Source organism: Papaver somniferum, chromosome 3 (assembly GCF_003573695.1).
Source record: "Papaver somniferum cultivar HN1 chromosome 3, ASM357369v1, whole genome shotgun sequence".
Lineage (NCBI taxonomy): Eukaryota > Viridiplantae > Streptophyta > Magnoliopsida > Ranunculales > Papaveraceae > Papaver > Papaver somniferum.
Window position 1 is genome coordinate 195,193,743 of NC_039360.1, and position 14,002 is coordinate 195,207,744.

Below are 14,002 nucleotides of genomic sequence, written 5' to 3' on the forward strand. Positions count from 1 at the left end.
ACCAATTGAATCACATACACATCAATTGTACCGAAATTTTGTAAGCTTAAACAATTGATACCACACAATAAAGCAAGATAACAATAGTTTTTCTTAACCAGAACCAATTAAAACACACATCCACACACACATCATGGAATAAATATCAATTGAACTGAAATTTTGTTAAGCAAAAGCAACAAATATATATAATATAAACTCATGCTATTCTTAAACAGGAAAACAATTAACTAACAAGATTGTTACCTCAAATTTCGCATCCACTTCTCCAATATGATAGCGTCTTCGTCCAGGGAGAATTGATATCGAAATATCACCACGTTGTTATCCTTATGCGTAAACAAAAGAATAACAACACACCTCAACCTTTACTAGAGAAAGTTTGAAAACCGGTTTTAAAAATTGCAAGCAAAAGTTGAAAACCGTCGAAACACATATGCTTTTATGCTAAACCAAAACCGATTCAACATATTGTGACTTTTTCACATATTGTTTCTATCATAACCCCTCATTATCCTTTGATAAATCCTACCTACTAGGGCTAGAACTTAATCCCGCTAAATTAAAAAGTCACCCAAACCATAAGGGTTCACAATATATGAGATCGAATATTAAGGTAGTAAAACCGAAAACAAACATCTCATAAATCACTTTGCAATACACCATAAATATTAAATAAAGAATCAATTATTGCAATTTCCTCTTTGTTGTAGGGAATTGAATTGCGAAAAAAACGCAAAAAGAATGTGGTCATTCTGAGTTCGGACGAAGAAGTTATGTGCAAAACAGTTTTTACACTTCTTCGTACGGGGACCTCTCACTAGGATCGGTTCCCTTACCATGACATGGTACTAGGATCGGTTCCCTCACCATAACAGGGTACTAGGATCGGTTCTCATGAGTTACTTGTGACAGATCACAACACTAAATTGTTATCGACATAACTTTTACATATGATGTCTGAATTCAGTGATTTTTGGCTCGTTTTAACCGTAAAAACAAGAGCTACACATATATGATCAGTAGATATCAACATCATAAACTCACAACTACCGTTTCTATCAAAACCTCAAATAGATATAGAGAGAGTATGAGTATAGAAGAAGATAAATCTCCTAAAGATGTTAATTAGTCATATAATAACCGAGAGATCATGTGCTCAGATTTTCATGTGCTTCCTCACCTTTCAAAAGATTGAGCACCATGGTGAGCATGCACATTCCAACACAACTAGGTTGTGTTGATTTGATCCTTGTCTTGTTCGTCACGAGTGACTAAGACCGAATCATCATTCTGGACCTCTTGCTTGGTTTGTTTTCTCTTGTTCCATCTCTTGTTTTTCTTCTTTGACTTGTGATGAAGAGTGTCATTATCACAATCTTTACTAGTACAAGAGATTTCAGACATAATGTCTTTCTTTAGTCTTTCAAGAAGACCCTTGTAATTATTGTCACCAAGAATTAACAGCTGGGAGTTATTCTTGTGACTAACGTTTGGCCCCTTTTTGGCTATGGAGGACTTAGGGACCCATTTAGAGTTGGGTTTCGCAGGAGCAGCTTTCTCCTTCATAATACCATTAGGACGATTGTCCTTTTGCGAAACATCCTTTCTCCAATTTGGAACATCAGATCTTATCTTTGCATTTGAAACATCATCTCTCTATCTATAATTGGGTATTTATGAGATGACCTTGTCGAGTGATATGAAAAGTTTGAACTATCATCATAATAATTCTTTTGCCTAAACTTAGGTTAATAACGATCTGACTTCTTATGAGGAGAAAACTTATCCAATTCATTTGATACAAAAGAAAGTGCATCTTGCATCTTACGAACTTTGCATCCCCATTGCAAGTGTCTTATATTACCACAATAACAACAATGTTTAGTATAAATATGCGAAGTATGAGTTTTAATGTTACCTTTTTGTGAATCCTCTTGCATTGGAGCTTGATGAGTTTTCTTCTTCTTCTTCTTCTTCTTCTTCTTCTTCTTTTTCTTCTTCTTCTTCTTCAACTTGTTGCCTTCTTGACAGACTTCTCTTCTTTACAAGGAATATGAGCATCTTTGTCATTAGTGGAAGCCTCTGATTGAGAAGAATTTGTAGCTTTAACAAATTTTACCTATTTGCTAATATTTGAAGCATCTATTCCCTTGCTTCTAACATTGAGGTTAACTTGTTGGAGCTTTCATTGGATTTTTTCAGTTCCAAATTTTCTTCTTCCAATGTCTTGACTTTATCAAGAGCACCTGCTAGATCAGCCTTAAGGCGTTTTTCTCGTGAGAGATATACACCTTCTTTCTCTTCAAAACTCTTTTGTCGAGAGTTAATCCTTGCATCAGATTCAACAAGTTTCTCTTCCAACAAGTGAATTTTTTAAAGAGCAACTTCATGCTCTTTATCTAACAATTTTGTTTGAGAGAGACTAGCACTGGATTTTTCTTCAAGACCCTATACTTGTCGAGAATTAAACATAGCTTCCGATTCAGCATGATTCTTTTCCGACAAAAACAGTTCTCTTCAAAGATTTTCACATTCTAATTTCTTAGAATTTAGATCTTTTGTACGATCTTTAAAAAGATATTCACGGTTTTGGAAACCAATATAATAACCTTGAAAAACCTCTTCAATTTCTTGTTCTCGCGAAAAAGAGGAGTCATAAAACCAAGAAAATCCGAAGTTCTCAGCTTTTCATTTTTTAAAGGTTCCAGCAGTTTAGAGTATTCTGAGATATCCTCTTCTACTTCTTATTCAAAATCTGAGTCATCATCATCGAAAATTTCATATAGATTTTCTTGTAGACTTATTTTCCAGCCGTCATCGGTTTCTACATTATTAACAAGATTAACTTGTCTAGTAGAGATTCTAGTGATGATATCTTCAGATGTTGATTCGTAGATGCCATCATCAAGTGTTAATTCAGAACTCTTGATGTCTTTCTTTATGTTAACTGAATCATTCATTAGATTCAATTCTTATAGGTTGGATCGCACCAAACACAAATTTTTAGATCTTTACGTGTTTGCCTGCTCTGATACCAATTGAAAAGGCGAGGGTACCCAAATATACCCCAAGCTAAAACTTTTCCTACCTATAAGTCCTTTCTCCTAAAGTGATTGTCTATGGACTGAGTCGAGACAATACAACTAATCAGTTCACACTTCGTGTGATCGTCTATGGATACGAGATCGAGACAATACAACAACAAAGTATGTTTACTTGATACAAAGGTTCGGACTTAACCAAACACAATAGGGGTGCTTATCAAGTAAATAGGAATTAACGTTTGTGTAATTTACTTTAATTATAATAAAACAATTATAATGCGGAATATAAAAGTAAATAACACAGTAAGATTTTGTTAACGAGGAAACCGCAAATGCAGAAAAACCCCGGGACCTAGTCCAGAATTGAATACTCTCAGGATTAAGCCGCCACACAAAATTAGACTAACTTCGTATAGTTGAGACCAAGTAAATAACCCTATAGTTCACCTAGTTCTTTCTGTATTCCCACGCCTCCAACTTATAAATAAGTCACGTACTTGGAACAATTCCTTTGGTTCGTATTCCAAACAGTAAAGGAACAACAAATCTGTTTGGTATCAACTATATTCAACCAAGTGATATGAGTCGGACAAAGGCTCTTCCGTTTATCTCAACATAAACTCCTTCGTCAGGTCCTTAAATCTATCTTATATTCAATCACCCAAAGGTAATCGATTAAGATTAAGCCAATAACACCTTTAATCCGAAGAACCGTGTTGATGCCGATCTACTCAATTAATCAATCCAATCTACCACAAGGATAAACCGATTATTAATTGGATCATCCTTTACCAAAACAAGTATTGTGTACACCAAAGATTATAAAACCCAAGTCAGATCTGCAATATCTTCTTTGTCTTCAAATCTTCTTAAATCTTCAATAAAAACCTGCACACAATCACTTGAATCTATTGTGATCAATCATGCACAGAACAGAGTCTGTTAACAATGGATTATCACAAGATCGTCTTTAGAACTAACAACAGTCTAAAGATCCCTGTCAAAACTCTGAACTAGTTTGAGTGAATCTTATATCAGAAGAGAAGATTCTCAAGAATAAACAAACTAGGTGCAATCAGATTTCAACCACCGTTAGTCAATCAAATCAATCGAAAACAAAAGATAAACCACAATTATCTAGTTTCCCACCAACGGGTCGCGCTAGGGCTTCTCAATCCCAAAGAAGAATTTAAACTGAGCGGCCGTAAGAGATTTCGCCTAATTAGGTTACTCTCCTCTCCGAATAGGCGGCTACACCAGTAACAACAACGAAAGAGTAAATTTGTTGCTACAGAGGATTAGTTTGCTAGAAAGGCAAACTTCGAGTATTTATAGACAAGGAAGTTTGGACACCAAGGAATTTCCAAAACCGAAAATATTCTCAAGATACTCATTAAAGCACGGATTCGGTTTTCATAATTCTTGGAAATGCTCTGTCCAAAAATAACGATCGAAATCTCTCGGAAAATCTAATTAGTGAATGCACATTACTAATTCTGTAATTTCCCTACAAAATGAAATTAATAATCTTAATTAAAAGATTCTTAACTTACTTATGTTTCGATCCTGGTATTCTCTTCCCTTAGCCGTTAAGGAATAACTTTGAACAATTAAAGAAATAAACATTCACAACACGTGTTCAAAGTTTGTCGACATCTTAACTTTGTAAGTTCTCTTTCACACTTACAACCTTGAAACCGATTTGTCACACTTTCAAACAAGTTTAGAATTGGTTCATCTGACTTTCAAGAATTATGTGATTGATCAAACCAACATTCAATCACAATCATGGGTGTACGGTTCTACCAAAACAGGTTTTCGTTCTATCTCCATGTAAGTACTGTGCATAGTCACACTAGCTTTCCAAAAATTCGGTTGACTAAGTATTAGGATCGTTTCCCCACATATATATGGTATCTAACTTATATGTGTTGCACATGTCCATAGTTTCGGTTGCCCTTTTCCTAAAAACGTGTTGCACATGTCCATAGGATCGGTTCCCCTTTCTGCTATAAACTTTGTTGCACCACATACAAGGATCGGTTCCCTTTGATGTACTACACCCCTTACAAGGATCGGTTCCCCCTTTCCTTTTAATTGGTCAGACATACAAAATCCGATCATACCACAGGTGATTACTTATGATCGGTTTTACTATTAAAAGTTATACCAATACATAAGTCAGGTCTTTGTGAATAGTTCTACCAAGAACATAACAAGTTGTGAGCGGTTATACTCTATCACACATATTGGTTGTTCATAAGATATGCAATGAATAACAAAACCAATAACACCTGGCAATTTCCTTTTCGGTTCACAAACAAGTTTATGAACTTACTTCCGTAGAACACATGTAAACATTGTTCCCTAGGATGAAATCCTCACCTCATACCCATACATAATCACAATAGCATTCAAATGATTATGACGATGTATCATCTACAAAGTTTAATGGTTAAGCAATAAACCTCGTATTGTATTCCTTAATACTATGTCTATCTAGAGTTCAAATATGCTTCGCAGTTATGTTTTCAATATGCACGACTTGAAAGATACGTTAGGGAATGAAACAATTCAAGTCAAATATCACTAACCTCAAGTGTAAGTATGATTGTTGTCGTTGTAGCTCCTTGCTTCTTCACATCTTCAAGACTTCGCAATACTTGTAATGTCTCATATCCTAATACTTTCAAGCTAACCTATACGAAGTTGACTCTAGTACATAATCAAGCGACTCTTAACATGAGTTTTGATTCACTAAAATATGATAACCAAACTTGACATACCAATGCTTGGTGGGTTCAACCGAGCAATGCTCTAACAGTACCCATCAATACAGAATTAAAGGAATTACCACTCATTATGCCTAAAGTCAAGAGAGAAAAACCATGACCTCCACAAGGTATTACCGGTGCTCCAAATGATCGTCTTTTATGGATTAGCGCTACTAGGTATTTCTCATAAACTCTATTAACATATTATTGTGTGATTATCATGAAGTTCACGATCCTATAATTATGTATCTATAGATAAATTCATATATATTCCATATGTTATTGTAAGAGCATTGCTCGTTCAAACTCTCAAGCGTTGCTATCTCAAGCTTGTTGTCAAGCTTAGTGATCAGAACTATAAGTCTTGATTTCTAGTCTACTTATAGCTATGTCTCGGACTAGGATAGAATGTGTAGTTGAGCTTTAGACTTCACGACGTTCTTCAATTTAAGATGAGAACTACTAAGGGGAGATTGTGGAACTTCATCAACAAAAGGTATGTGGAGACTGAAACTCATCTATCACTCAGAAGTGCATTTCTACTATATCTCATATTTGAGACAAAAGTCGTATAGCTATATAGACTTCATTTTATACACATCTGATATTTCGAGATGAATTTAACTCGCTTACATATTTTTCGAAATATGTGTTGGTAAGCTTTCGCTTTAACCAAGTTCATCTTATATTCTTGACGAAAGTCAAAAGATGATCATATGAAAATCGCCTGGAAACATCTTACATGATTTGTGTGAGACAGTTATTTGATGTAGATTCAGAATGTTTCGTATTGATCATTCGATCACTTGAAAATTAATTTGAAGCTAATAGTTTGTGTGAGTCGGCTATTGTCGTCTTCCGAGAATGTTTCAATGATTGAAATGGGAGTTTAGAACACTTAACCATGATTGGATTATAAGCACCGTATGCATACTTTTATATGTGTTGATCCAAGACCGGAACTTAGTATGCATACCCGTATGTGTACTGGTTGGTGAGGTAAAGTCTGGGAGCTAGAGTATGCATACTTGTACGCGTACTAGCGAATTCAGTTGAAGTCCGATACCAGAGTATGCATACCTGTACGCGTACTCGTTTTAACTGAAGTGTTGATGTGTACGACAGTATGCGTTCCCGTTTGCATACTGGCGAACACAGTCCAAGTCCGACTACTTAGGTATACGTACCCGTTTGTATACTTGAGTGGGCTATGTACTAGAATAGGTTGTGTCATGAACTAATACATCTATATAATAAGGAATGAAATCTTTTGCAAATCGTGGCCATAATGTTCATGAATTGAATCGAGTAAATCAAATCGATTTTGCTTCAATTGTATCTTGTATACTTCTATGAGAATATAAACAATTGAACAACTCTATAACTAGTTTCATTTGAGTAATTTGAACTAGTTGTGTTTAAGATGAATAAGTTTGATATGAAAGTGTTCATATGGCCAACTTTGGTTAACTGTTGTTGATCCAACTTGGTGTACACATTTAGGTACGGTTACCCATATCTAAATGAAGATACATTTCATTTGTGTGTAACTAGCTAAGTTCGATCTAACAGTTGAAAGATAGTAGATTGAATCTAATACAGGTATTCATCTAACGGTGAATATTGATTGCTTTGTTCCAAATCTATCAAACCCTGATTTGAAGACTATATAAGGGAGAACTCTAGCAACTGGGAAACCTAATCCCCACACCTCATGTGTGGTACTGGTTGCGACTAGAATCGATTCTCCTTTAACCTAGGTTTTTCCTAAAACCCTCATAGGTTAACGACTTGAAGACTTCATTATGATTGTGAATCCAGACCCAATTACTTTTTATGTAGTTGTGTGGTCTGATCTTACTTTATACTATCATGATTGAGTATTATCTTCTCTAAGATTTTCTCGAGATTTATCTCCGATAGGTAAGATAAAAAGAAGTCACAAACATCTTTGTCTCATCATTTGTGATTCAATAATATCTTGTTTCACTTCCATACGATTAAGATTATTGTGAGGTTATTGATATTACTAGGTTGTTCTTCGGGAATATAAGGCTGGTATATCAATTGGTTCATGTGCATCTTGATTTATCAAAAGACGGAACAAAACTCGTATGTATTTCCGTGGGAGACAAATTTATCTATTTCAATAGACTTTTCTGTGTGAGACATATTTGTTTATCAAGTCTTCGACTTTGGCTCGTATGAACTCTTAGTTGTGGGTGAGATAATCTAAGGGAATCAAGTGCGTATAGTCCTGATGGGATTCAGAGACGTAAGGAGCGCAACTGTACCTTGATCAGTGTGAGATTGGTTAGGGATCAACTACATTCCATTCCGAAGTTAACTTGTAGTAGGCTAGTGTCTGTGGCGGCTTAATACAGTGTGGTGTTCAAAGCTGGACTAGGTCCCGGGATTTTTCTGCATTTACGGTTTCCTCGTTAACAAAATTCTGGTGTCTGTGTTATTTCTTTTCCGTATTATATTTTATATAAAACTGAAATATCACAGGTTGTGCGTAAGTTCAATCAATTTTTGAATCCGACCTTTGGGTTGTTGATTGACTTGGATATTGGTTTTTGATACCGTCCAAGTTATTTCTCTTATTCAATCGGGCTCGCAAATTCCTATTTGTTTGATAGCGGATTGAATTCAGAAATAAAGATATAACTCTTAGATATAATTTTCTAAAGATTGAGTCTGACTGTCTATTTGATTCTCTTGAAAGTATATTGGAGTTAGTCCATAAAGATTGTCGAAACGAAATATTGGGTGTGGTTGTTAGACCCCCGTTTTTTCAGTTATTACAATTTATGTTGTTTGGTTAAGTCTCATATGGCATGATCTTTTCTATTCTCCACTGACATAGGTTATGTTGTTGGTTACTGCATTTGGTTTCTAAATAGGTGGTTTTATATATTTTATCCAATAATCGATCTGTATGTTAATTTTGTTAGTTGTACCTAGTTCCCAGAAGTTGTTGCTCTGTATTTGCTCTATACCACTTTTTACTCCTTTCCAGTCCAATTGTCTTTTTGTTTAGGTTTCACATCATTAAAATTTGGAAAGTATTGTGATTTAAAGACTTTAACCCAAAGGGAATCAGGATATTGCTTGAGCCTTCATCTCATAGAGTGATCATGGCGGTACATGCTATCAGCCCCCTGATTTATGATGGGTTTGCTGATAGCATCCCAAGCTTTAAGATGCATCCCTTTTGGTTTTTCTATGTATTTTCCCCACCAAAAATCCCTTTAAATTTCACTTATTTCTTTACAAGTTTGATTAAATAATTTAAAACAACTCATTTGGTGTATGCTCATTGCAGGTTTAGACTGTTTTTCTCGAAGTTGTTAGATTTTTCTTCCATCCAATAAGTTTGATTTTCATACTTTTTTACAATTGGTTAAAATCACTTTATTTTTGATTTATTTGTGAATAAACGTGATCATAAGTACTTGGCTTTTAGAGGTATTGGTTGGACATACATGATCTTTTCTGGGGTCAGTTATGTTGGGGTCAGTTTTTGGGCTGTAGAAACCCAGACTTAGAAAGGTTAATTAATTGTCCATGACGTCTCACCAAAATCCTGGAGAATTTAAGGAGGTAGTACTCGAATGAGTAGAAGCCTCACAAAATACCAGGCAATCGTTTGCGAAAAGAAAGTGCCTGATAATTGGTGCATGCCTGCATGGTTTGTTATTTGGTAATCCTTTATCATGCTTAGGTTTTGAGTGTGACATATTGTTCGAGAAGGAGATTTCATGCATGTAAGAAATGTGTACATTATAACCCTTATAAAAGAATAGTTTCGGGACCAATAAAATTTATCAATTTATCGCAATATTAAATTATATATGAAATAATAATTATTAGTTTATATGTTAATTTATCAGAAAAATTGTATAATTCTTGCCACCTAACACGACATCAAAGATTCTACCTTTGTGATGCAGGGATTATATGATTTTTCAAGATGCATTTTCGTTGTCGATTTATATAGTTGTTTTTTTGGAGGTTTATATATGAAGTAGGAAAAGATGTTTTAGACACCGTGAACCTTGTTTCAGCTTGGAAAATAGATGTTTGTTTAATGGATGACTATGAGTCAAAAAATTCAAGTGAAATGTTATATAATAAAGGCATTGGAGAACTGCAAAACTTAATCTAATGATGAAATTATCGCAATGGAATGGGCATTAAATACCTTTTGAACTACCCTCAAGAGAATACTATTTCGAATTTTTGACAGAAAAGAAAATAATTGAGAGTATCACGAGGCAAGAGGAAAGTGATAATGTGGAAACCAAAGATAAAGTTGTAGTTATAGAGCCACCTTTAGATAAAAAAGCTTTCGAAGTTGTGAAGAAATTGAATAGACTTTTATTGCATCATCGAACGATAACATCAAAAACTCTTCGAATGTTACGAAAAATCCCGAATGATATTCAATATGATATCAAATTTCAAGAAAAACCACATCACAACTGAATCATTCTGTACCAAATAAACATAAATGTTGCGAAAACGCGGGGGTACCAAAATACACCACCAACTTTTTCTTAGGCAACCTGTATGGACTAAACCCTAATACAATTCCTAGAGTTACACTTTAATGAATGTCAATCATAAATTATATTAAGAGTTTATATATTTTTCTCTCACAATCAATATGAAAACAGAAACAAGTCCGTGAACCTGATTATACTGTGAGATTACTTGGACTATACCAAAGATCAATATCCAAGATCAATCAAGTCGTATCCAACAATTAAGATGGACATATCTTCTTTGATTGATTTTACGTACAACTTGTTATATTTCAATTATATAAATAAACAATATAATGCGAAAAAGAAATAACACAGACACCATAAATTTTGTTAACGAGGAAACCGCAAGTGCAGAAAAACCCGGGACCTAGTCTAGACTTGAACACCAAAATGTATTAAGTTGCTACAGACTTTAGCCTACTATCAATACTTCGGACTGGAATATAGTTTAGAGCGAATCCACTGTCACAGTTTCAGTTATATTCACGCTCTTTACGCCTCTTGAATCTCGCAAGACTCTGTGTAATTGATTCCCTTAGCTGAGTTCCTTTACAGCGTAAGAGTTTCTTCAACCTAAGTGAAGACTTCAAACCAATCTTCCTCCCACAGAAAAGCATATATGTGATTTTCGTTTTGACATTTAGATCAAGGTGGGATAGGAAATCGTTAGCAGTAGATTAGGTATAGAAAACCTTAAAATTCAATACTTATGACTCCCGAAGAGTAGCCTAGATTATTATTCACCTAGAAAGTAAAACCTACTCCGATTGCAACAAAGAATCGTTGTAGAGGAATTAACTTGTGGAATCACAAAGTCTGAGACGAAGAACTTAGCGATTCTATCAATCTTACATGATCGGAGTGAGAATCAACAATCAGTAGCAAGATCAGGATACACGAACTATCAAGATAAAGATAGTCGGACCTGGCTTAGTCGCTAAACCTAAAACATTTAAAGGAGAGGACGACTCTAGTTTACAACTAGGTGTGGATAGAGAAAAACAATTTGCTGGTTTTTTAGGAAAGTAAAGAATCGAGCGTGCGGACAAGACTCCTCGACCGAGCAAACTGCTGAACCTCACACAGATGCACTGCAAAGGGAGTGCTTAGATTCGAGAGATCAATCTGTAGGACTCCGGCCTAAACCAAGTCAATGGTCGTTCCAGAGTCAATTCATCCGCAAAGAGGGAGACGGGTTAATCTGTAGGAGGGAAGCTGAGAATTGTGTGAGATCAATAATGATCAATGATTGTTGATGTGTTTAAGGATTCTGCAATAATGATGAACTGCTGAAGTTTTGAATAAGTTCTGGTGGATTGATGAATTCTCGAGAGTGATGACTCGGAAAATTATGTGTTAGAAAACTGTTGATGTCCTTCAATCATGGATTCAGAGACTTAGTTATATTGTCAGAAAGTGAACACCTTGACCCCATTAAGTGTGACGGTTTCTGGAATGAAAGCGTGAAAAAGTGGGAGATCGTGGTAAAGTCAGTTCCATGTCGTGTGGAGACTTGAATGATCGTTCACCCACTACTTTGCTAACTCCTTCAACCGTTTGCACGACTTACTCACATTTCTCATTGTGGATGAATCCACGTGCCGTAAGCCGCCAGACCAAAACCCTAATTTATACCCCCCCATGTGACGTGATTGATGTCTCACGAATCGTGGAGTCTGTATGGCAGACGTGTATTGATTAGTCAGTTGTTGACTGATTAGACAGTGAGTCTAATTTTTGTTGAATTGAGTATGAGTGACGAATGCTCAGTGATTCATGGATCGAACATGTATGTTGAGACGTAGTTCTTTGAATGATGTTGACATTGCATGTATTAGCAAAGATTGTAAATTTCCCGAGAAATTACTGAATATCGATAGTTGGGTCAATATTCGAGCAATTGAGCAAGTATTGCTCAATTCGACGAATTACTGATAAATCAATGAATATTGATAGTTGGGTCAATATTCGAGCAACTGAGCAAGTATTGCTCGATTCAACGAATTATTTATTGGTGACGTGACCCAATAAAATATTAATTAAAATATTCGTAGACTACTGATAGACGCATTTATGTGGCTATTTTGGTCTCAATTATGTGTATTGTTAGTGCTCGATTTTGTATTTATTATGGATTTTTATGTCTTTATAGGTGTTTCTGGAGGAATAAACATTCTTGGAGAAATCGGCTTGAAAAGTTGTTAAAGGCACCCGGAGGACATATGCCATAAGGACCCCCGTTGTGGATAAGGGGCAACCAGATGATAAGGGGCACTACACCGCTATTTGCACCCCCGATATTCTATTTCCACTCCATGGCTAATGGCACCCCTACCCTGGATAACGGGCAACCATTTTCAACATTTCAAAAACCAAGTTTTGGCGGGAAATATCTTGGCAGCCGAACAGATTTTAGGGTTCGAGATTTGGATGGTTTTTAATGAGACTCAACTGCTGATTTTGATTGGGATTGATATGTTAGGCCAAAACATGCTTGATATGCGTGATATAGTCGACCAACTTGGGCTGGATTGTTCATATGAAGCAACCATATTTGACGGGAAAAATGGTTAGTCAACAACGTTGTTTCTGAATTGGAGATTGATGAGATTTTATTGGAGTTTGAATCAGAAGTGGTCTGGGAACGACGTGTAAAGATAAAACAGGACTGGTATGTGGTTCAGATTCGATTAAATTGGAGTGCTTAATTGGTTCTCGTGAAAACAGAATAAGAGGATCTATAGTCGGGTTCTGTTGCTTGGCGTGGAGGAGTTACGCGAAGTATTAAGAGTGTATCGATGGCAAGGGTCCTATCCTACCGTCAGGAACGAGTTTGGTAAGAGTTTTAACAACTCAGCAGACGTGTAGAAAGAAAAGAAGTAAATATAGGAAGATTTTGATACATCTCGACAAACCAGGGACGGTGAGTAAGTTTTGGTTTTTTTCTGGTAAATTCGTGGAAGTTTAGGAAAGAATATATCCTCTGGATTTTAGGGATTCGATCCCGTGATATCAAAGAAGAGTTTGTACAAGATGTATAATCGATTCTATCCAGTTTGGGAGTGTATCGACGGATGCATACGCGTAAACAAGAAAAGAGAAGTCTGAAACTTACGAGGGAGGAGAAGAGAAATTATGGAAGATATTCTCGTGATATGTTTCACATGTTGTGTATAAATAGGATCTTTGGTACTCAACAAGGGGGAGTCGAGAGTTTGGGGGAGCCAACAGAAGGCTACATAGATCAGCATGAGAAGTTGCAGAGAAGGAGTTTCTGCTGGTATAGAAGAAGAAGCTGCAGAACATAAGACACACAGAAAAAGTCGCAGAGAAATATCGTTGTTCAACAGCAGTACAAACATATCCTTTATAAACAACAGTTACATTAGGTTTTTAGCCAATATTCTTCTTTGTAACAGCGACGTCTGTAACATCATTACAACGTTGCAAATCTCCGTGTTATACAATTTCTCCAATAAAACACCTTTTTGAGCTATGGATTATTATTTTGAGCATGTTTTTGATATGATGAGCTAAACCTCAACACTGGGATGACGGAGAAAGCCATATTTCATGCGTGTGGTAATTATATTTAATTCTTTTTATGACTTTTTGCATTAATTTAATC